This window comes from Aedes aegypti, chromosome 1 (genome assembly GCF_002204515.2).
Source record: "Aedes aegypti strain LVP_AGWG chromosome 1, AaegL5.0 Primary Assembly, whole genome shotgun sequence".
In the NCBI taxonomy this organism is placed as follows: Eukaryota; Metazoa; Arthropoda; class Insecta; order Diptera; family Culicidae; genus Aedes; species Aedes aegypti.
Window position 1 is genome coordinate 233136734 of NC_035107.1, and position 25073 is coordinate 233161806.

The 25073-nt window shown below is 38.6% G+C and overlaps 1 protein-coding gene across 10 annotated transcripts in view; it reads left to right on the forward strand.

Annotated features, from left to right (window-relative positions):
• Positions 1–25073, forward strand: part of LOC5571521 (protein doublesex) — a 552051-nt gene that overhangs the window by 12162 nt on the left and 514816 nt on the right. For 3 of the 10 annotated variants that reach the window (XM_021837272.1, XM_021837274.1, XM_021837276.1), the window contains exon 1: positions 20058–21543. The exons of 2 other annotated variants lie outside the window; for them this stretch is intronic. The gene's annotated coding sequence lies outside the window, so the exon portion shown is untranslated. Of the gene's footprint in view, positions 1–19143; positions 19272–20056; positions 21544–25073 lie in introns of those variants that run through there. 5 more of the 10 variants (XM_021837266.1, XM_021837273.1, XM_021837267.1 and 2 more) reach the window with 4 other exon arrangements.

Consider the following 25073-nt stretch of genomic DNA (forward strand, 5'->3'; position numbering starts at 1 on the left):
TGGAGACTTCCCCAAACTATTTCCTCGCACTATCACGTCGATATCCCTTGTCGAGTGCAACTGTAAAAACTTAAGTCAATCTGTACATCCGTTCTCAAGCGAATTCGCGAGTTACAAAAACGCTTACAAAGATAGAAGATAGAAGATAGAAGATAGAAGATAGAAAATAGAAGATAGAAGATAGAAGACAGAAGATAGAAGATAGAAGATAGAAGATAGAAGATAGAAGATAGAAGATAGAAGATAGAAGATAGAAGATAGAAGATAGAAGATAGAAGATAGAAGATAGAAGATAGAAGATAGAAGATAGAAGATAGAAGATAGAAGATAGAAGATAGAAGATAGAAGATAGAAGATAGAAGATAGAAGATAGAAGATAGAAGATAGAAGATAGAAGATAGAAGATAGAAGATAGAAGATAGAAGATAGAAGATAGAAGATAGAAGATAGAAGATAGAAGATAGAAGATAGAAGATAGAAGATAGAAGATAGAAGATAGAAGATAGAAGATAGAAGATAGAAGATAGAAGATAGAAGATAGGATAGAAGATAGAAGATAGAAGATAGAAGATAGAAGATAGAAGATAGAAGATAGAAGATAGAAGATAGAAGATAGAAGATAGAAGATAGAAGATAGAAGATAGAAGATAGAAGATAGAAGATAGAAGATAGAAGATAGAAGATAGAAGATAGAAGATAGAAGATAGAAGATAGAAGATAGAAGATAGAAGATAGAAGATAGAAGATAGAAGATAGAAGATAGAAGATAGAAGATAGAAGATAGAAGATAGAAGATAGAAGATAGAAGATAGAAGATAGAAGATAGAAGATAGAAGATAGAAGATAGAAGATAGAAGATAGAAGATAGAAGATAGAAGATAGAAGATAGAAGATAGAAGATAGAAGATAGAAGATAGAAGATAGAAGATAGAATATAGAATATAGAAAATAGAAGATAGAAGATAGAAGGTAGAAGATAGAAGATAGAAGATAGAAGATAGAAGATAGAAGATAGAAGATAGAATCTTGAAAGTAGAAGCTAGAAAATAGAAAATAGAAGCTAGAAGCTAGAAGCTGGAAGCTAAAAGCTTGAAGCTAGAAGCTAGAAGCTAAAAGCTGGAAGCAAGAACCTAGAAGTTAGAAGCAAGAAGCAAGAAGCTAGAAGCACGAATCTAGAAGCTAGAAGCTAGAAGATAGAAGCTAGAAGCTGGAAGCTGGAAGCTGGAAGCTTGAAGCTAGAAGCTAGAATCTAGAAGCTGGAAGCAAGAAGCTAGAAGCTAGAAGCACGAATCTAGAAGCTAGAAGCTAGAAAATAGAAACTAGAAGCTAGAAGATAGAAGCAAGAAGCTAGGAGACAGAAACTAGAAGCTAGAAGCTAGAAGCTAGTAGCTAGTAGATAGAAAATAGGAGCTAGAAGCTATAAGATGAATGATAGAAGCTAGAATCTAGAAGTTAGAAGCTAGAAAATTGATCATAAAAGATAGAAGTACGCATAGGCTTTTTTCCACACAAAATGTTCAAGTTTGAAGGTTTTCATCTCAGCTTGTAGTGCTTCAATTGACATGAAATTCTTACCATAGTTTGAGACTGCCTTTAAAATTGGTAAACTGAAAATTTAGACCTTTTCAAAAACAAACTTTTGACTAAAATAATAAAATTTTGAATTAGAAATAACCTTAAATGGATGCAATATTCAATACTGTTCAGTTTGACAAGAAACACAAATGTGTAAAATTAATATTGCTTTAAAAATATTTACAGGAAGACCATCTACGTGTCGTTCCCATTCAAGTGACGACATGATTAGCACAGAGAGGCAGTACACTCTAATATTTATTCTGAATAGCCATCGATATAGAAATGGCTACGGGAATTTCTCGGAATATTCTATCCGGAATCTTCCAACAATTCTTTCAGAAACTTCTCCAGGGATTCCTCAAAAAATTCATCACCAGAAATTTCCGGTTACTAGCTCCCTGATGGCTTGCTTAATTTTCATTAGCTAATCAATTTCATTTGCAAAAATCTTCCACTCCCTTTACATTTGAGTTGCATGACCGAAATAGCCATAACATAATAAAATAATTCCTCTAGCAATTTATTCACAGATTTATCCAGAAATACATCCGGGGAAAATCCTTCTGCCATACCTTAAAAAAATCATAGGCATTCTTCCAGAGATTCTTTTCTCTACAAATTATTCAAAACTTCCTCCCCTGATTCCTTCAAAGATCAATACAAAACAAATCATCAAGTGCTTTCTTCAGTAATAATTTAGTTCTTACTTCAAGGCTGCCTCCAAGAATTCCTCCAGAGGTTTCAAATTCTTTCAGAAACTTCTCCAATGATTTCTCAAGAAATTCATCACCAGAAATTCCTCCAGGGAGTTCACCAGGAGTTTTTCCAGGGCTTCCTCGGTCCATCAGAAATTCCACAAGTAATTTCTTCAGCGACGGATTTCTCCGGGGATTTATCCAAAAACTTCTTGAGTGATTTCTCCAGTAATTGTTCCAACGTTTCCATCAACAATTCTAACAAAACAGGATTCAGAGATTTATTTAAGAGCGCTTCTCAGCAAAACTTCAGGAATTCCTATACAAATTCTTTCGGGATTTTTTTTTTCCTGTTATTCTATCAGGAATTCTCCTGAAATTCTTAAGGAGATTGCTCAAGGAATCGCTCCTAAGAAATTACTACAGGGATTCCATAAAAAAAAATCCATTATAAATTTCCACCAGAAATTCCTCCTATCAATCATATTCCAGTGATTATTTTAGTAATTTCCTTAGGAATTCTTTCACAGATTCCTCCATAAAATCATTCAACGATTAATCCAAGCACTCTTTTAAGAATTGCTCTAGGGATATGTACACGATTTTCTCTAGAAATTTTCTCCAAAAATTCCTATGAAAATACCTGCAAAGATTCACTCCAGAAATTCTTTCACTGATTCTACCCAGAATTTTCTCGAGGAACTATTAAGAGATTCTACCAAGGATTCAACCAAGAATTCCGCCAAGGTTTTACCAGGACCCTTCAGGTATTCCACAAGAAATGTTGCAAAAGAATTCACCTATACTGTCCTCCTGTCGGTAGCGGTTGTTTCAACTGGCTAAGAATTAACACTACGGACTGCCTGTTCCGGTGGTAAAAGTCCACCTCACAGGTGACCCCTAATTTATGGTGTGATGCGTACCGTGCCTAGGAATGAATGGTTAGGGGGGTCTAAATAAAACCTAACCGCAAACGGAGCCTGTGGGGTACCAGGGCGCCCTCCACAGTATTGAGTCCTTCCTGTGCTACCCGGAGCAATGGTGCAGGTGACCTAGTGTTTCTCCGAGATAATCGGCTGCCCTTCTTCAGTCTCTATCCTGAGGCTTAATAAGGGTGGGATTATGAATATGTTGACATTTAATTTAAATTATCACCTATATGGATTCGCATTATGCGTTTTACACAGTGTATTCTGTGCTCTTTCGCCTTTGGCGACTTTAAATAGATACCGATCTGGTTTTTTCGTTGCTGGTCTTTTTCGTGCTGAGATTGCAAAAAGCTTAATCCTGCCTAGTTTGGGTAGTGGCTACGGTTAGGTTAGCTCAGATCAATCTTCAGCATAAAAGAACAGCAACGATCAATCTTTGCAGACTCATGCAAAATGGTGCAGCCCAAGTGGCGCTAGTTCAAGAACCCTACTTTCGTAGAGGGAACTTCTATCTAGGTAACCTTGTGGACCCAGTTTTTGCTACTTTCAGCAAACTTGAAATGGCAAACTCGCGCTCCATGCCCCGCGCATGCGTGCTCGTAAATAAAGCAATCGTTGCTACACTCATTTCTGAGTTGACGACCAGAGATGTATGTGCTGTCACAATTGACGTTTCTGTTGGTGACCTCAACAGGAAATACGTCTATTGTTCGGTATATTTACCACATGATGAACCATCCCCAACGGATGACTTCAAACGATTTGTCGTATACTGCGTAACAAAAGGCCTTCCGCTGATTGTGGGCAGTGATGCCAATGCTCATCACATCATCTGGGGTAGCTCAGATATAAATTTGAGAGGCTCCAGTCTGATGGAATACTTAAGTAGTACAGACCTTGGATTACTTAACATAGGCAATCGCCCAACCTTCATGGTTTCTAATAGAGAAGAAGTGTTAGACATAACGCTCTGCTCGAATAGAATCAGTCACGAGTTGACGAATTGGCATGTATCAGATGAGGAATCATTACACTGCGGAACACGTTTTTGTCTCCAGCATCAAAATACCTCTATTTACTTAATTAAGGGTTGCTGAATCCATTGCCATTTGCAGAAATATCATAGCACGTCTAGTTTTTGAGATATTGGATGTCGAAAATGCAAAAATTGACTATTTCAGCCAACTTGCATGCAAGTTTGCCAGCTTGTAAGGCAATTAATTTGCTTAATTTGCCACAGAATTCAAACTTTATGTGTATAACAATACTTATCATGAAAGTTTATAATACTTTTGATACGAAAAACTTATGTTTTGATGGTTTAGAAAAGTATTGTATTTTTACATATAAGAGAAACGAAGAATTTTGTATGGAGACTGCAAACATGTTGAAAAAATCGGTTTAATCTACATTTAATCGTGAAATTTCAGCTAAAATATATCTAAAACGAAAGTTTAAGTTCTGTTTTGCATGCTTGGTGGATAAGATCACAAAAAAGTTTGATATAATATACCTAAAAATTTAGGTAAACATCAATAAAACCAATGTTTTATACAACTTTGGCGACCTGTAGCTAAAAACTGTGACGTGCTGGGAAAATTCTGAGAACGGCATCAGATTCAGCAACCCCAAATCTACTAGAGACACATAATTTGATCCTTGAGACACGCAAAAATGTCATTTTTGTTGCGCTGTGTTATCTGATCATCACTACATCTTCTTTGAACATTCAAATGTAACTGCGCAGACTTTGCGTTTTAGGAATCCCCGGTCAACAAACTGGGAACTCTATATTGAATTGGTTGCGACCAAATTTCATGGATATTCTCCGTCCATTGAAAATCCAAGTGATCTGGATGATGCCGTTGATACTACAACATCCTACATTATGGAAGCTTTTGAAGAAGCATGTCCTCTGCGGTCTGTAAAGACTACAAGAGGGACCCCATGGTGGAATTCCGATCTGACTAGACTCAGGAAACAATGTAGAAGGAGTTGGAATAGACGCCGTTCAGCAGGATCAGAGTCGTTCAAGTCGGCTCGCAAGGCTTACAAGAAGGCTCTTCGTTCTGCTGAACGATCCGGCTGGAAAAACCTTTGTACAAATGTTTCCAGTTTGAGTGAAGTCAGTCGGCTGAACAAAATCCTTGCAAAGTCTAAGGATTTCCAAGTGAACGAAATTTGCTTACCTAATGGTGACTTTACTTCTTCCGATGAAGAAGTTTTAGAATGTTTATTCAATACACACTTCCCCGGATGTGTGGACATAGCATCTACGGATGAACCAAATGTCTTTTCATGTAGTTACGAGTCTCTGGCCTCGGCTCGCAGTATCGTAACTACTGAATCGATTCAATGGGCACTTAATAGTTTTGCTCCTTTCAAATCTCCAGGAGCGGATGGGATTTATCCTGTTCTGCTCCAAAAGGGGTTTGAGTTTATCAAACATGTTTTGAAAAAGCTACTTGTAAGCAGTTTTGCTACCGGGTATATTCCCAAATCCTGGCGTGATATTACTGTAAAGTTTATCCCGAAAGGAGGACGTGCGTCGTATGAAGAAGCGAAGAGTTTTAGACCAATCAGTCTGACCTCTTTTCTTCTGAAATGTCTGGAACGCATTATCGATCATCATATCTGTGATGTTTATTTGGCAAACATGCCTCTTCATGTGAATCAACATGCTTACCAATCTGGAAAGTCCACTGTGACTCTTTTACACAAAGTTGTATACGATATCGAGAAAGCATTCGCTCAGAAGCAATCCTGCTTGGGTGTTTTCTTGGATATTGAGGGTGCCTTTGATAACGTGTCTTTCGATGCCATATTGGAAGCCGCACGAAATCATGGGCTACCTACAATGATTACCAATTGGATTCATCAAATGCTCAAAAACCGACATCTCTTCTCGACATTGCGTCAAGCAGCGATTCGAAAATTAAGTGTTTGCGGATGCCCCCAAGGGGGAGTCTTGTCACCACTTTTGTGGAATCTCGTAGCAGATACGCTATTGCGGCAACTCAATAATTGCTGTTTTCCAACTTATGGATTTGCCGACGACTATCTAGCTCTGATAGTTGGTATGTGCATAAGCACCCTATTCGACCTGATGCAAAGTGCTCTTCAGGTAGTCGAGAGTTGGTGTCGCCAATATGGCCTTTCGGTTAACCCGAATAAAACATCTATTGTTCTGTTTACGGAAAGACGAAACCGCGATGGAATTCGACCTTTACGTCTTTTTGGCACTGAGATTAATGTGACTGATCAAGTAAAGTATGTCGGAGTCATTTTAGATTCCAAACTTTCATGGACACCTCACATTGATTTCAGAGTCAAAAAAGCTTGCATGGCCTTCGGTCAATGCCGGCGAACCTTTGGTAAAACTTGGGGCCTCAAACCCAAATATATCAAATGGATTTACACAACAGTTGTTCGACCAATATTGGCATATGGATGTCTTGTGTGGTGGCAAAAGGGCGAAGTGAGAATAATCCAATCAAAATTGGGCCATCTCCAAAGGATGTGCTTGATGGCGATGTCTGGTGCGTTCTCTACAACTCCCACAGCAGCGCTCGAGGCCCTTTTCGACGTTGCGCCACTACACATATATCTTAAACAAGAAGCACTTTCTTGCTCTTACCGTTTATGGGTACTGGATCTACTGGAGAAAAATCCAGTGAATCGTAGATCTACACACACTTCGTTGTTTCCACTTTTGGTGAATTGGGACAAAATTGTCCTTGCTCCAAGTGATCTCACAATTGCTTGTCACTTTCCTTACAGGACATTTATCACACAATTCCCTTCACGGGAAGAGTGGACGTCTGGCTATTTGGAAAGAAGTATATCAAACAATATAGTATGTTACACTGATGGCTCCCTTCTTGAAGGTAGAGCTGGTGCAGGAGTATATTCTCGTGAGCTAAGGCTGAATCAGTTTTACTCACTTGGTAGAAACTGCACCGTTTTTCAGGCGGAAATATTTGCCCTTATGTGTGGAGTGCAATCAGCACTTCAACAGCGCGTAATGGGTAAAGTCATATACTTCTGTTCAGATAGTCAAGCTGCTATAAAAGCTCTCGCTTCGGCCAACTCAAGGTCGAAGCTTGTTATCACATGTCGAACTCAAATTGAGGAACTGAATTCAGTCAACTCTGTAAACCTTGTATGGGTATCTGGCCATTCTTCCATCGCTGGAAATGAATTGGCTGATGAGCTAGCTCGCGATGGAGCATCACATGACTTCATTGGCCCTGAGCCGGCTATTCCAATTTCTAAGTGCTGGGTGAAGCTTCAGATAAACTCTTGGGCGGCAACTCAGCACAAGCAATATTGGAATAGTTTGGAGTCATGTCGTCAAACAAAATTGTACATTACTGAGCCATCTCCAAGGGTGGCGAAGTATTTAACAAATCTGTCAAAGCAGAATTGCAGTCTCTTGGTCAGAGCGTTGACAGGCCACTGCCGACTCAACTATCACATGGCAAATATTCAGCGTGCTGACTCATTTGTGTGTGATAGATGTGACTCCGATTATGGAACTTCGTATCACCTGATATGTAACTGTCCAGTTTTTGCGCAAATGCGATTCCAATTACTTGGGAAACACTTATTAAGTGAAACTGAATTCAGAAGCCTGAATCTTCAGGACATTCTGTTATTCTTAACCCGCTGTGGTAATGAGCTATAGGCTCTCTTTACGCTCATGCGTTTTGCAGTGCCCTTTTTAGGGCGCTGTTCGAACCCATTGTGGTATGGAGCTACATGCTCTCATTTCGCTTATGCGATCTTCCCTCTTCAAGGGACCCTACTCCTATTTCCTCCCATCTTTCCCTTCCCTTTCCTCTCCCATCGGGTAGATGATGAAATAGGCTCAAATATGGCGATGGCACAAATCTCCCAACTGGTGGGGAACGTGCCTTTGGAGCCGGCCTTCTGATACCTGATACTTCCTCCATGGTATTCAACCAGGAATTTCTCTAGAGATTCCGCTAGCATTTTTTTGAGAGTTTCCTCCAGGGGATCTTCAATAAATTATTTTATAAACTCTTCCAGTTCTTCCTCCAAAGATTCCTCGTGATATCCCAAAAGGGACCTTATGAGGCATTCCTCCTGGGATTTCTTCAGGAATATTTTCCATAATCTACCAGAATTTTCTCCGAGAATTCGTGAAAGAATAAATCCATCAATTCCTTCTATCATTTCTTGCGGGAATTTTTCGAAGGAATCCATCATTAATTACCCTAGTGAATCCTTTAGAAATTCCTTCAGGGATGGCTTAAGAAGTTCTTCCAGAAGTATGTTTAGGAATTTCTCCGGGAATTATCTAGGAATTTCTTCTGCAATTTCTTTAATGATTCCTGCAAAGATTCCTCAAAAAAATGATCCATGGATTTTTTCTAGAAATTCCATAAATCTAGAGGTACTCCTGTTGATTTCGGAATTCCTGATAAGATTATTGATGTAACTCTTGATGGAATCACTGGAGGAACTTTTCATGAAATCTCAAGAAAAGCTCCTGTTGAAGACTTAGAGAAACTTCTGATGGAATCCCTAGGGAATCTTTTGATGGAATCCCACGAGGAATTCCAGGTGAAATTTCCAAAAGAACTCCTATTGGAATCCCTGAAGAAATCCATAAAGGACTCCTGACGTTGTCCCTAGAAGAACTTCTGATCAAATCCCTGAAGGAATTCAAGGCGAAATCTCTGATCTCTCTTCTTATGGAATTGCTAGAGTAACTCGTGATGTAGTCCCTAGAGAAGTTCCAGGTGGAAGCTCTGAAGGATCTTCTGATAGAATCCCTTGAGGGATTCCTGAATGCCAAAGTTGGCATTTTCGCATTCGTGTATCGTGTGGCAAGTGCGATGATACTCTATGCCCAGGAAAGTGAAGGAAATTCCGTTACGAAAAGATCCTGGATCGACCGGGAATCGAATCCAGACACCTTCTGCATGGCTTTGCTTCGTGGCTGCGAACTCTGAACACTCGGCTATGGAAGGCCCCTACACATAATCTTCTGTGGAATAGCTGCTCGACGGAAAACCCCCAAATAGGATAGCTAGACAACCTCGCCCAGTTAACAATCTGGTGAACTGCCCGTTACCCATCATGTGGCGCCGTCCACAAATTACGTAACGCTCAAGAAACGGGAGGAGGGGGGGTTGGAATGATCAAGCGTTACGGCTTAGTATTTCACGAGCACTTTTACATTCTTGAGTTAGAACTTTCTTTAAAAATATTTCTTCAATCGTCTCCTAACTGCAGCAGGTGTACTGTTAAACAAATCAATTTACAATTATTTGTCATTATGTTAGTTTAGGAACATCCTAGAAACTCTAACATTTTTGGACCTAAATCCGAAACTGTCTCCGAATTCAAATTTTTTATTGTGTGCATAAAAATATAACTCATTTGTGCTTTTTTCTTGAAAAATTATTCAAAATCGTAAATGCGATACTGAAATTACAGCATTTTATAATTTCGATGTCCGCACCTAGTACGGTAAAGGTTAATCTGCAGATTAGTGCCCTTGAAATTATGACAGTTCGTAGCACCAAGTAGCATAAGTCACAATATAATCTCGTCTTATATGGCATCCTCCACCCGAAAACCGCGAGTATGAAATGCGTCCCATGTGGCGATATTGATGTACTTGAGAGCTTTGTGTTAGTGCTGTAATGCAACAAAGTTTCAGATTCACCGCGATGATCGATTGGGTGGGGTGGAAGGTCGTCCGAAATGATTTTATGCATGCTTTTGCCGACTTGTTTACTTCAAGAGGATATTCATTCGGTAAAATGAATCCGTATTGGATTAAGATGAACAGTTATTAGTATTGGAAGGCGATCGTACTGTGATGCTAGTTTCCCCGTGGAATCAGAGCGTATTGAATTCGTTAACATTGATAAATAGATTTAGCTTTCGCGAAAAGCAATGGTCATCCACTGATTACTGATTAATTGATTCAATGAAATTTGCCATGGCGCTTATGGAGATGCAGAGGTTTCCGTGGCCATGGCGTGTGGAACTAACATCCTTTTCCTCATTTCTATTGATTGTGAGCACGTGGCCGATGCCATTATTGATTCTCACAGAGTTGAAGTTGAGTCTTAGCAGTTCGAATATTTTTCACATCATAAAGAAAATTGCAAATTATTGGGTCCCAATCATTGATGGCAACACTTCCGATCCCATTCGTGAGTAACTTTACCATCCGTACCGCAAACGAGTTTAATTCTTCATACATTCAAGCAAATCGTTCATGCGGGATAGTGAATACTTATCAGCCTATCACATGCACACCAAATAACATGAGGTAAACGCGATCCCCAAGACATGTTCTGCCAGTCGTCGTAGATGGACCTGGGCGGCATCGCGAATCCATTGAGTCTGGTGCTCTCTTGTGTTGGTCGCGAGTCGCGACCATGTGCCAATCCATCGAGTGAGAGCGGTGGTGCGAATGGGCCGAGGAAGCACAGTGGTTTTCAACCGTGGGGGAATTCCGCACAGGGGGAAATTTGGTCTCCCCAAGAAGAGAGTGGTGTTTGTCTAAGATAATGTTGCTTATTTATTTTATTGTATAAAGTAAAAAATAACAGTTTCAGATCACTTGCATAATGTGTCATCATCGTCAGATTTTGGCGTGGAGAACTAAACAAAGTATTAACGTTTGTAGACGTAAGTTTGAATTATTATTTTTTATTCTTGCTTGGAATAGAAAGTTTGTGAAAAAATCCAAAACGGTACACGGAATGAAAAAGGGGTTGAAAACCACTGCATCAGTTGAAACGCTCGGTATGATGCCCCCAACGGCATTACACGCCGTTCAGTACTTTTCCACTGTCAGAAGTGACTGGTTATGTAGCAGGAGCCTTGTATATCATCGAAGTTATTTTTATTGTTGATTGCGCCGCACCGGGCGTAATTTTGAAAACGATGCGTTCGCTTTTTCATATCGATTTCAAAGGGCAAGGCTGGTTTTCATGTTTTGTTTAACGAATAGAAGCTTGCATTCGTTAGGATATTTAAAGAAATTGTCTGCGCTTTTATTGAATTCATAATTAGCAAACGGTTTTTTTTAATCATGTCGTATGCACCGATACCGCGGTCATATATGTAGTTTGAATGAAAATGTTAATCCTGAATGCTGGTACATATAAGGCAATGCAATACAGGGTGGCACAAGCTGATTATCAATGTTCCGATCAGTGTCAAATCGATGAACACGTAAATCAGGTCTTTTAAGTTAATACACATAATTCTGAACTCTAAACATAAGTTGAATTTACATTAAATTTTGATCTACTATTGATTTATTATTGATTTGTTTTTATTTATTTACTTATTCAAGTTTTCATTTGTTTCTTTTTATGTTTACATTATTTTTCACCTATTAATTTATTGATCTATTGGTTTATTAATTTTACAATAATATATTAAATTATTCATTTGCTTATTTATCTATGTAAAAATTGATTTATTCATTTATAAATTAGGTGATTTTGGCCGAATCCTGAATAAGATTATAGGCAAATCCTGTACAGCATTCAGGTCTCTTCCTGAACAAGATCAGGTAGAATCCTGATCAGGTTTCTGATCAAATCCTGAGCAGGATTCTGTTTGAATCCTAAAGAGGATTCTGGTCAAATCATAAACAGGATTCTGGTCGAATCCTGAACAGGATTCTGTTCGAATCCTGCATAGGATTCTGTTCGAACCCTGAACAGAATTCTCTACGAATCTTGAACAGGATTCCTGAACAGAGTTCTGTTCGAATCCTGAACAGGATTCTGTTCCGATCCTGAACAGGATTCTGATCGAATCCTGAATAGGATTCTGGTCGAATCATGAATAGGATTCTGTTCGAATCCTGAACAGAATTCTGGACGAATGCTGGTCCAAACCTGAACAGGATTATGGGCGAATCCTGAACAGCTTTCTGGTCGAATCCTGAACAAAATTCTGGTCGAGTCCTGAACAGGTTTCTGGTCAAATCCTGATCAGGATTATGGGCGAATCCTGAATAAGATGTTGGCCGAATCCTGAACAAGAATATGTGCAAATCTTGAAAAGCACTCTGTTCGAATTCTAAACAGGATTATGGGCGAATCATATACAGGATTCTATTCGAATCCTGAACAGGTTTCTGGTCGAGTCCTGATCAGGATGATGGGCGAATCCTGAATAAGATTTTGGCCGAATCCTGAACAAGATTATAGCCAAATCCTGAACAGCATTCAGGTCGAATCATGAACAAGATCAGGTCGAATTCTGACCAGGTTTCTGGTTCTGGATTCTGGTCGATTCCGTTCGAATCCTGAACAGGATTCTGTTCGAATCCTGAACAGGATTCTGTTCGAATCCTGAACAGGATTCTGTTCGAATCCTGAACAGGATTCTGTTCGAATCCTGAACAGGATTCTGTTCGAATCCTGAACAGGATTCTGTTCGAATCCTGAACAGGATTCTGTTCGAATCCTGAACAGGATTCTGTTCGAATCCTGAACAGGATTCTGTTCGAATCCTGAACAGGATTCTGTTCGAATCCTGAACAGGATTCTGTTCGAATCCTGAACAGGATTCTGTTCGAATCCTGAACAGGATTCTGTTCGAATCCTGAACAGGATTCTGTTCGAATCCTGAACAGGATTCTGTTCGAATCCTGAACAGGATTCTGTTCGAATCCTGAACAGGATTCTGTTCGAATCCTGAACAGGATTCTGTTCGAATCCTGAACAGGATTCTGTTCGAATCCTGAACAGGATTCTGTTCGAATCCTGAACAGGATTCTGTTCGAATCCTGAACAGGATTCTGTTCGAATCCTGAACAGGATTCTGTTCGAATCCTGAACAGGATTCTGTTCGAATCCTGAACAGGATTCTGTTCGAATCCTGAACAGGATTCTGTTCGAATCCTGAACAGGATTCTGTTCGAATCCTGAACAGGATTCTGTTCGAATCCTGAACAGGATTCTGTTCGAATCCTGAACAGGATTCTGTTCGAATCCTGAACAGGATTCTGTTCGAATCCTGAACAGGATTCTGTTCGAATCCTGAACAGGATTCTGTTCGAATCCTGAACAGGATTCTGTTCGAATCCTGAACAGGATTCTGTTCGAATCCTGAACAGGATTCTGTTCGAATCCTGAACAGGATTCTGTTCGAATCCTGAACAGGATTCTGTTCGAATCCTGAACAGGATTCTGTTCGAATCCTGAACAGGATTCTGTTCGAATCCTGAACAGGATTCTGTTCGAATCCTGAACAGGATTCTGTTCGAATCCTGAACAGGATTCTGTTCGAATCCTGAACAGGATTCTGTTCGAATCCTGAACAGGATTCTGTTCGAATCCTGAACAGGATTCTGTTCGAATCCTGAACAGGATTCTGTTCGAATCCTGAACTGAACAGGATTCTGTTCGAATCCTGAACAGGATTCTGTTCGAATCCTGAACAGGATTCTGTTCGAATCCTGAACAGGATTCTGTTCGAATCCTGAACAGGATTCTGTTCGAATCCTGAACAGGATTCTGTTCGAATCCTGAACAGGATTCTGTTCGAATCCTGAACAGGATTCTGTTCGAATCCTGAACAGGATTCTGTTCGAATCCTGAACAGGATTCTGTTCGAATCCTGAACAGGATTCTGTTCGAATCCTGAACAGGATTCTGTTCGAATCCTGAACAGGATTCTGTTCGAATCCTGAACAGGATTCTGTTCGAATCCTGAACAGGATTCTGTTCGAATCCTGAACAGGATTCTGTTCGAATCCTGAACAGGATTCTGTTCGAATCCTGAACAGGATTCTGTTCGAATCCTGAACAGGATTCTGTTCGAATCCTGAACAGGATTCTGTTCGAATCCTGAACAGGATTCTGTTCGAATCCTGAACAGGATTCTGTTCGAATCCTGAACAGGATTCTGTTCGAATCCTGAACAGGATTCTGTTCGAATCCTGAACAGGATTCTGTTCGAATCCTGAACAGGATTCTGTTCGAATCCTGAACAGGATTCTGTTCGAATCCTGAACAGGATTCTGTTCGAATCCTGAACAGGATTCTGTTCGAATCCTGAACAGGATTCTGTTCGAATCCTGAACAGGATTCTGTTCGAATCCTGAACAGGATTCTGTTCGAATCCTGAACAGGATTCTGTTCGAATCCTGAACAGGATTCTGTTCGAATCCTGAACAGGATTCTATTCGAATCCTGAACAGGATTCTGTTCGAATCCTGAACAGGATTCTGTTCGAATCCTGAACAGGATTCTGTTCGAATCCTGAACAGGATTCTGTTCGAATCCTGAACAGGATTCTGTTCGAATCCTGAACAGGATTCTGTTCGAATCCTGAACAGGATTCTGTTCGAATCCTGAACAGGATTCTGTTCGAATCCTGAACAGGATTCTGTTCGAATCCTGAACAGGATTCTGTTCGAATCCTGAACAGGATTCTATTCGAATCCTGAACAGGATTCTGTTCGAATCCTGAACAGGATTCTGCTCGAATCCTGAACAGGATTCTGCTCGAATCCTGAACAGGATTCTGCTCGAATCCTGAACAGGATTCTGCTCGAATCCTGAACAGGATTCTGCTCGAATCCTGAACAGGATTCCGATCTGAATCTGCTCGAATCCTGAACAGGATTCTGCTCGAATCCTGAACAGGATTCTGCTCGAATCCTGAACAGGATTCTGCTCGAATCCTGAACAGGATTCTGCTCGAATCCTGAACAGGATTCTGCTCGAATCCTGAACAGGATTCTGCTCGAATCCTGAACAGGATTCTGCTCGAATCCTGAACAGGATTCTGCTCGAATCCTGAACAGGATTCTGCTCGAATCCTGAACAGGATTCTGCTCGAATCCTGAACAGGATTCTGCTCGAATCCTGAACAGGATTCTGCTCGAATCCTGAACAGGATTCTGCTCGAATCCTGAACAGGATTCTGCTCGAATCCTGAACAGGATTCTGCTCGAATCCTGAACAGGATTCTGCTCGAATCCTGAACAGGATTCTGCTCGAATCCTGAACAGGATTCTGCACAAACTTCTTAAAGAATACAAAATTAATTAAAAAGTCAGCCAAACTTTCTATGAGCAATACTCAAGGATGGCTTGGGAAACTTCGGGAAAATCGTTTTGTCATCTAACTGGATAATTATACCAAGATTTTTAACGCACCAGCAGTGCGATTCTTGTTTTTAGTTTTGCGTAGATAATATCAGATGATCAATTTCGTTGACAATTGCAGCAATCATATTGGAATTCTTTAAGAGGCGAATGAACCCTTCTGGTTTAAAACCTCTCTAATAAACGCAAAAAAAAAAAAAAATATTGGAATTCTGAAAGTTTAACTCTTAGGTATAAATTTCTGATGGAATCCTGCGGATCTTATCAGAAGAATCATCTTTTTTAATCGTGTGGAAATTCTCAGAGAATCAAAATTCAAATCAATCTCATGAGGCATGCCTGGACGAATCAAAAAAGCTTATTTTTAATCTACACTGTTATCTTGCTTAAATTTTCGATTTAATTTTTAATCTATTGATAACTGAAATTCTATTGCAAAAATGCTGTTTAAGATTCGAGGCAAAACTGTTAAAAAAAGAAAAGTTTTAAAAGCTATATTTTGCAAAAACTGATAAATTTGTTATAAACTTGTTATTGTGGGTATGAAATCTCTGGAATAAAACTCTAGAAGATGACATTTTGGCATCAATCCAACCGACATTTTAGTGTAACAGGAGTTAAACAAACTATTTTGAAATATATTTCAGCTAAATTAGTTCATGTTTTGTGGCTTATGTTACTTGAAGTGTTGATGGAAAGCTTGTAAACCTTTTCCGAAAAAATACAATGATTTATAAGTCAACTGTACCATATGTACAGTTAATTTTAGCAATAACGGTAAATTTGGACGAGCATCTAAATGTTTGCTCATCAAAATTAACATGTTTTGCTAGAATATGATTGATAAGAATACATTAGAATTTTATCGTACTTTTGTTACTGAAAATATGAAAAATTAACAATTATTTGTTAAGAAACTAAGTAATACTTACGTCATCTTTTCAACAAATTTAGCGTAACATATTTCTATGAAACTGCCAAATAAAAGCTGTTTTTAGTTTTCTTACTAACTTTACTAGTTCAAAGATATACAAATTGGTACACAAATTAAATTGATGTGCATGTTCGCTTATTCCAAGGCTTCAAAAATATGATACAAATAAATATGAACAATCAAATAAATCAGACTTGAAGACAATTTATTTGGTTATATGCTAAAATTTTATAAACTGTATTTATTTGTATTTAGTCTATTTGTGAAAACTATTTGTAAATAAATATTCTCATTGATATTTGTGTGCATCGAATGTTCATTTTTCATTATTTCTGGATGAAGTTTTATTTTTTCCATTTGATATACTTATTTTTGTCCATATCATCGTTTTCCTAACTTAGGACTCGCCTTTACGTATTATCACTTTTTATGGTAAAGACAAGAAGGTGTCATAAAAAACTACAGCTCAAACTATCACATATAGACAAACTTCTGCCGCCAAAAAAAATCATCTGTAAGAAATGTACAATTTTCCAAATGTACAACTTTATTCCCAAGTGCCAAATAATGTGTTCAATAAATTCTCACCAAGTGCGCCATCGTCAAATCAAAGGTGCCAATTTTTTAAGTGCCAGCCCCCCTCCACCTCAAACACAGGCGCCTAGCTCCGCTAGTGGTTTGGCGTATAGGGTAGGTGAACCAGTTATCGCACTAGTTAGAGAAATATTCCAGATAAATAGCTTTTTAAGTACACTCCCGTGCATAAGTTTGGGTTCACCCCCTAAAAAACATGCAAAAGTGTTTAGTCCATATCTCTGTGATTACACGTCCAATTCAAACTCTTTAAGCTTCATTCAAAAGGCAAAGAGTTATCCTTACTTCGTATGTGTTTTTCCAAAAATATTCTTTGAACTTTGAATACTAAATTTTTATTTAAAGTTGTGACATTTTTCAAAAAACACACTGAAAAAACATAACTAGTTTCCTCAGCATTGGATCGACTAAAATTTTAAAACAAGGTGTCATTTGAATCGTAATCTTATATTCTTTGAAGAAAACTCATGAAATTTTTGCGGAAAAATCGGAAAAGTATACAAAATCAATGAAACGGTCAGTCAAGTCATCGTGCAAAAGTTTGGGTTCACCCCTCAGTATGGTGTATCGTGCATAAGTTTGGGTTCACCTGAATTACCTTAATCTCCAACTTTGAATTTCATAGCGTTCTTTGTAATCGGGTACCCGCGCAAAAAAAAAACGCTGGTAGAATTAATGGATTCAGCACTAAACTTTCGCAGCAAACGACACCGCTTTCAGATTTTCACATCTGTTGTGACAAACTACTATTCATATTTTTCTCGCTAGCTTTGATCAACTTGGCATGTTGCGAAATAGGGAACACCTAGGCGTCCTGTCCTGTCCTGACAGCTCAACTATGACTGCCCCGTTGTTTTTCAGTCAATAACCTTGACGATGCAAAGGCCAGTGCTAGCAGAATCTTTATTGAGAAAATCTTCTGAACAAATACAAATATCGAGTCTCATAATTTGGTAGTTTCTTGCACGCTTCATTCATTCAATGCATTAGAGGATGGCAGCTTTTCAAAATATCAGGTTTATTTTCAAAACCGACGGTATGTTTGGAGAAAATTGACACGATTTCCATTATTTTTCTCTCCATTAATTATTTTGTATTCATTCTAGCATTGTAGGAGTACATGCAGTATACTTCAAATATTATTAGATTTGAATCAAAAAGGTTTTATGAAAAATGTTCAAACTTTTGTTTGAAACTCTATTTTATGAACTAGCAACACGGCGTGACTAGCAACAAAATGCCCTGTTGCAACTCAACGTTATGAAAGTAGGCCTTTGCCAAAACGACCATTGAGAAGTGGTCTTTTTTTGACAGGCAATTGATTTCGTTTTTGTACTTTTACCTGACACGTCTTGTCTTAGGGGAACACTATGGCTTAAGTTTGTTCAATGTGCATGCATAAAACACCAGTTGTTTCAGATACCGTTTTGACTCATATTCCGAACACTTAAGGCCAACAGTGATTTCAACAGCATCTGATAGACATAAATTTGCTGATATTTGTGAAAATTACAATTTCTACGCAAAGTCTAACTGTTAGCTGTTGGGTGTGCCGATAAAATTGTTTATTTTACCTTGTTTAGTATTGTTTTTACGTAAAAGTATGAAACAACATTTTGATTCAAATGCCGAACACTGTGTTCATTCTGTCTCATATTCCGAACACCTTGACTCAAATTCCGAACAGCATGAATAAATCGTATTCAAGGGAATAATTTTGCAAATAAATTTATCTGAGCTAGTTTTACTGGTCTTGAACTAGAGAATCATCACTACTCAAAAGATAAGAAATAGATTGGAAGACGTTTAAAAAGAATTGCAATTGACTGCCATTTCCCTGTAATTTGATGACATATTTCAGCGAAACATTTCAACTACATCGCCATACAAAAACCGAGTGTTCGGAATATGAGTCTGTTCGGAATTTGAGACAAAACGGTATTTGGGAACTTTAAAATAAAACTGATTTTCTTAAGTTTTTCATTGATTCTTAGAACATCCTTGTAAAAAACTCAGTCATTTTAAAAAATCACAGCCGCTCAAACAGGTTATTATAAACTGGCTTGTCCAATAACGAATCCATAAGATAGTAGTCGCAATGGTTGCTTCAGAAATGAAAATACTTTAAAACACTTGAAATAAGAAAATATAACAGTAGTAAATTGGCCTAAAATGTAGAAAATAGCCTTGCTTATGACAACTGCTATTAAAATACTGTTATAATTGATGTAAATGCTCTGTATTTTTTTTTCATTTTTTTTTTGTCAATATCGCCATGACTGGTGCTATGGCGATAACTGGTACGCCTTCCCTATTTCGTCATCATGGAGGATCATGGAATTCAGCTCCATGTGCCGGTTCGAATTTATACTGGATTTGTACGACTTGGAATTGGTTCACTCTGGAATTTCCGGGTTTTTATGAACAATATTTTTTCTTCTATCGAGTTCCAGTTAACGTAATTTCTTTCTTAAGGCCCAAGTAAAAATGGTGCAAAAATCAAAACTGAAAAAGCAGTTTTCTATTTTTAAATAGACAAATCCAAGAAAATGAAAACACACAGCTCTTTTATTTAGAACCTTCTCCTCATAAAACTGTGCATTCAACACATCAATCGTTATTATAATTTAAAATTAACTGCATATCGTCCTGCAGCAACTCTTCTTTCGAGCAATCTTCAACAGTGAGTTCACAATATGCTCAAAAGACTCTCTCTCCTACTCCCAAGCTTCTTCACTTCAAACTGCAAGTGCTGCACTGACAATTAACGAATGATCCGACATTCTGGATGCTGAAAAATTACGCTCCCTCTCTCTCAATGGTTATAATGCAAACAAACAATGAAAACCATGTGCCTTTGCGAAGGCTGCGCGCGTATTTGTGATCGAAAACGCAGCTAGAATGAACCCAATGTCAGAGAAACAAGTGAGAGCAGATAATCTGAAATGAATGACCGGCTCTCCCATCAGTCTTTCGCACACATAGTCACCATACCGAACGAAGGCAACATACAACGGCACACACGCGGCAACTAACTTATTGCACGACGTACGGTAAGCTTATGGTGGATGCGAATATTTTGTTGTGATGCTTTTTTTTTTGCTGTTGTTGGTTTTTCTTGCGAGGAAGTCGAGCAGGAATCGTGGTCGTGGAGCAGCATTTCGGTCGTCGTCGTCGTCGTCGTCATCGTCGTGTGCAACTGTTTGCCCGTTCAGCGTTCGCTGTTCGCAGTTCGTCGTTGTCGTCATCGATGCACTTGGTTGTTGCAGTTCGGTCCGCGTTGTAGCACAAACTGGCAGTTAGTTTATTCGCGACGGCATCCGAGCGTGGATCGTGTGCTCTGGAATCCTTTTCCCCGACGGCAGTGCCAACAGAGCCCCCTTCTTGACGGAAGATAGGAGACGACTGTGCTCTAGTTCAGTAATCAGATCATCGGATCAGAAGCTTGAGAAGCTAGCTGAGGAAGAATACAGAATTGTACACTTTGTGTTAAACGTTGAACACTCTGGGCGAAGTGTGGGCGATCACTCAGTTGATCGCGATTTTGATAAGTCTACGTAATCTGCGTGGCGTGCGCGCGCGTTGAACAGCCGAAGTGTTGTGCTGGAGCCGATACGGAGATCTAATCTGCGCTGCAGTTTTGCGACGGCACGTGCCTGTGCTTGAGAAAATAGTTTTCTTTGCAGTTGCATCGTGAACGAGCGAGAAGCGCCCACAGAGCTACACAGGGCTTGCAACTTTGTCCTGTCGAAGCACTGCTCAGACGACAGCCGAAGCCGAGTACTTCCGTATTTCTATTTCTGGCGCGGACTGTAATAGTCACTGTTGGTGTCGTTGCGTTGCTGCTTCGGTAGTGTGGCAGATGAAACAGTAGTTTGACAGTATCGTGTGAGTTTGAGCTATCGCTTAATCGCCGGGTTTCGTCGTCAGTTTTTCAAAACCAAGATATTCGAATTTCGAATCAAAATAGTAAGTGATCATCGAAGAAGCGCGTGTGTTGTTTGAATTCTCGTGGTGCCCTCCCGAAAAAAAAAAGAGTGAAGAGAGCGAGAGTGTGCGGCGGCTTTGACGGTACAGACCGTGTGAAATCTGGCTGGCAAACGCGATAGCAGGTCTCGAGGCAAGGTTTGATTATTTTGTTGTCGTTTTGAATAAAAAAAAAGCCCACATTTTTTGTTTGCTCCTTTCATTCGCTCTCGCGGTCCCTGTTTCTGGTTGTTTGCACGCGGTTTTTTTTTTGAAATCTCGTTTTTTCTGAACACCGCCACAATAGATAGGGCAGTGAGACGTGTCAAGTCGGTCGAGAGGAGAAAAGTGAGAAAGCGCATCGAAGAGCGCATATTGGTCGAGTGAAACAATACTGATAAAATTAGAAATACAAGCCAATCGAAGGCAACAGCCAATAGGCAGTTGTTCCGGAAAAAAAAGTTCATACCGTCGGCTTAGTGAACCGTTGGGAAGCGACAGCCTAAGGTGATAAAGTTCCACTACGAGAACCAGTATACATGAACGTCCTTGCGGGAGGCGTGTGTAAGAAGTTACTGTGATTTACTGCGAGTGGAACGGTATCTGTTGATAGCGGCAGTTGAATAGGTGTGCACAATAAAAAGAGACCACATTTTTCGTAACGTTATCGAAGAAAAACTCGGCGTTCAACGACGACAGCAGTTACCCGTTTTGATCAAGGTACAGTTCACGGCATGGAAACAAGAACGACGTGAAAATTGAGCGCTTTTAATTTGTGTTTAAGTTTTTGTACGATAGAAGACAAGTTTTTCTGTATTATATCGAGACAAATATTCTTGTCCTCTTCTCTATGCCATTTTTTTTTTGAGTTTGCATTATAACTTAATACCCTATTCAAGCATGTTCAAGAATGATGGCTTAAGCAACACTAAGGAGACAAGTAGATAGTTTGGCTCAACTACTTTGGCGACGCTACTGTGCGTTATGGCGGGAAAAAATTCAAAACGGTCTGGAGCACCCTTGATATGGTAGTTCCTGAGAAAATCCTTGGAATTATTTTAGTGTTTTGATATGAGATGATGCAGCTACCTACAGTAGGGCAGTTCAAAATTTAATAATGTTTGAAATTTCAATCTCCCTTTTTTACCTTACCATCATTGCCATAAAATATCTTCCGTTCTTCTAGGTGGTGATTTAAAGGTGGCCCAAAGACGATGTAGGTTTAGATGGAAATTACTATGGAGACATTTTGAGAAATGTTTCAAGCACGTTAGTACTGAAATGAAAGAACATAATTAACATCCCAAAGTGAAAACTCATTATTCAAATCATAATGAAGAAATTTGCTTATCCGACGGATAAGAGAAGGGATACTTATGAGTTTGTTTGCTTTTATATAGCTCCATATGAGATTATAGCCCTGCAAACATCTTGAAAAATCTCAAACAAAATTAGCTCAAAGTGGATTCGTTTCTTCAGCAACATCTTTCATTAAGGTTTGAAGAATAAGTTTTCGCTATGGGATGATAAGTAGGTACTTACATTACAGTTCAAACTTGTTTGGAACATTTTTCAAAACTTCTTTATAGTAATTTTCATATAATCTTTTATTGTCTTTGGTCCACCTTTAAATCACTACCTAGAAAGCTGAAAATTTCACAGAACACTATTTTTATGGTAAGAAGGGGAAGGAAGACATGTGAGATATTGGATTTTCAAACCTTTTTGAATTTTGAACTGCCCTAATGTACAGTTGTGCTTAGAATAACAGTAGTGAAAGCTGATTTTCATAGAGAATAGTAAACTTCCCTTAGAGGCCTCAAGACTAATAAGGGTATTTTTTAAAAGAGACTTTGAATATCAGAGTTAATTCCGAGGGAAACAAGTACAGCAAGTAGAGAAAAAACAGCTTATTCTGTCATTAGATGTAAAATTATCTGAGCTCATTATTTCAATTTGGTAAGATTCGATGGAAGTTGTAAATTGTTAGAGATATGTTACAAATTTGTCTTGGATAATCAATAAAAATGAATTGAAGTATGCAGCAGCGTATCTACATGGTAGAATATGTCCATTATGTAACGAAAAATCTGTTCGATCAAAACAAATTTTTGGATGCTTCGGAATCAAAATGCTACTTAAGATGTTCAGCCTTATAGTTTTTTGTGATTTCTATTTATTCAGCATAAAACATGTTTAGATAAGGAAGCAGAACTAAATATTGCCAAGATGCTAAAGCCTAATACAGTTCCCAGTTCCAGCAGGTCTCTTTTTAGAGTCTTGGTCACTATTTTTCATGAAGGTTTCTAAAATCTCTACTTTAATCAAAATGGCCTCTTAAGTCACTTATTTGCCTCAATCTGGTTGCAGTGATTACTGGTGCAAAATTATAGAGGTTCCAGAGAAACCATTAGAGACTATTACGCGACTTTTCCACAAATTGTTGACATTATCCTCAGATCCCGAGAGATGCTTTATAGATTCCTTCTCTTCAGAAACATTTCAAGATTTCAAGATACTTAGAGGAGAGGAAGCTCTTCAGAATTTGGTGCAGAAAATCTTAGAGCACTCCAGCAGTAATTTTCACAGAGATCATTCTGAAAAAAATCATAGCGATTGTCCCAGGATTTCCTCCAGAATTTTTCCACTGATTTCTCTAGTTGTACTTTTAGGATACTTCCCACAGATTCTACAGGAGTTCTTCCACAAAAGTTTATTGAAGAGTTTTTGAAAAAAAAAAATCATTTTGACAGTTTTCCAAGAAACCTTACAATAATTCATACTCCGATTTTTCATTCTTTCTTTCTTTCTGGCGTTACGTCCCCACTGGGACAGAGCCTGCTTCTCAGCTTAGTGTTCTTATGAGCACTTCCACAGTTATTCACTGAGAGCTTACTATGCCAATGACCAGTTTTGCATGTGTATATCGTGTGGCAGGTACGAAAATACTCTATGCCCTGGGAAGTCGAGAAATTTTTCAACCCGAAAAGATCCTCGACCGGTGGGATTCGAACCCACGACCCTCAGCTTGGTCATGCTGAATAGCTGCGCGTTTACCGCTACGGCTATCTGGGCCCCATTCCGGGCATTTTCATTAGCATTCTTTTGCAAATTCACCCACGATTACTTTCACGAATTGCCCCGAAAATTCCTTCAGGAGAATCCCGCAAGAAATTCGACCTGATATTCCTTATTAAGTTCCTCCGGATATTATCTCGGCATTTCATTAAAATACTGCAGTCATTGCTCTGATCATAAATTTCTTTAGGCATTCTGTCCGGACGTCAAGGAATGTCTTCAAAAAGTCTTGTAGGGCATTATCCAGAGATTCAAGTGTTTTTAGTTAGAGGAGGATCCAAAAGATCTTCCAGAGATCCTGGTAGGAATCCATCAGAGCATACTTGGAACTCACACAACTTTCATCTACGATTTCCTTTAAAAATTGTTCAGGGATATTTTCATAAAACTCTCCATAAAGAATCTGTAAAATTCTTTAATATTGTTGAATTTAGTTTAATTACTTATTTAAACTCTAAGGTCATGGTTCCTGCTATTTTTTTTAAATACATAATTCATGTATTATTTGCCTTTGATTCATGTTTGTTTTTTTTCAGACAACAAATCCTTTAAGTTCTTTTTTTTTAAGAAAAAAAAATATCATTCTTTACCATTTTGCATAGAGCCTCTTTAGAAAAAAATACCGCTATTTATACCTTTTGGAGAAAACAGTTTGTCACCATTAAACTCTCAAAATCGCGCCCCTCAATCAGGTTCGGCCACTATGCTGGTTGAATGATACTGATTTTGACCATGCATCGGTACTCTAGCGTATCAAATTATTGCTTCTACTTATTAGATTCAAAGTCGTTTTTTGAAACTGTGAACTTTTCTAAGATATTTTCTGGGAAAAAATATAAAACAACTCTACAGAAAAAAACCAGGCTACGTCGATGATGTCTAAACATTTTAATCCCATTTGAAGGGAGAGACTTTTAATTCTTAAGATCGAGTAGACTATTTGTTCATATCTGACTTTAATGATTAAATGCACTTTCAGACCATTTGATAAACATTCTTGTTTTCACATAACAATTGTAATTGTAATTGAAATGAAATTTATCATTAGATTTTTTTGCTTAAATGTTTCGAAGTAAAATGATCTATCTTTGAAAATATTTTTTTGTGGTTTCAAATTCACTTTTCGTCATTTATTTATATATTCTGGAGAATTTATTGAAATTGTGAGATTT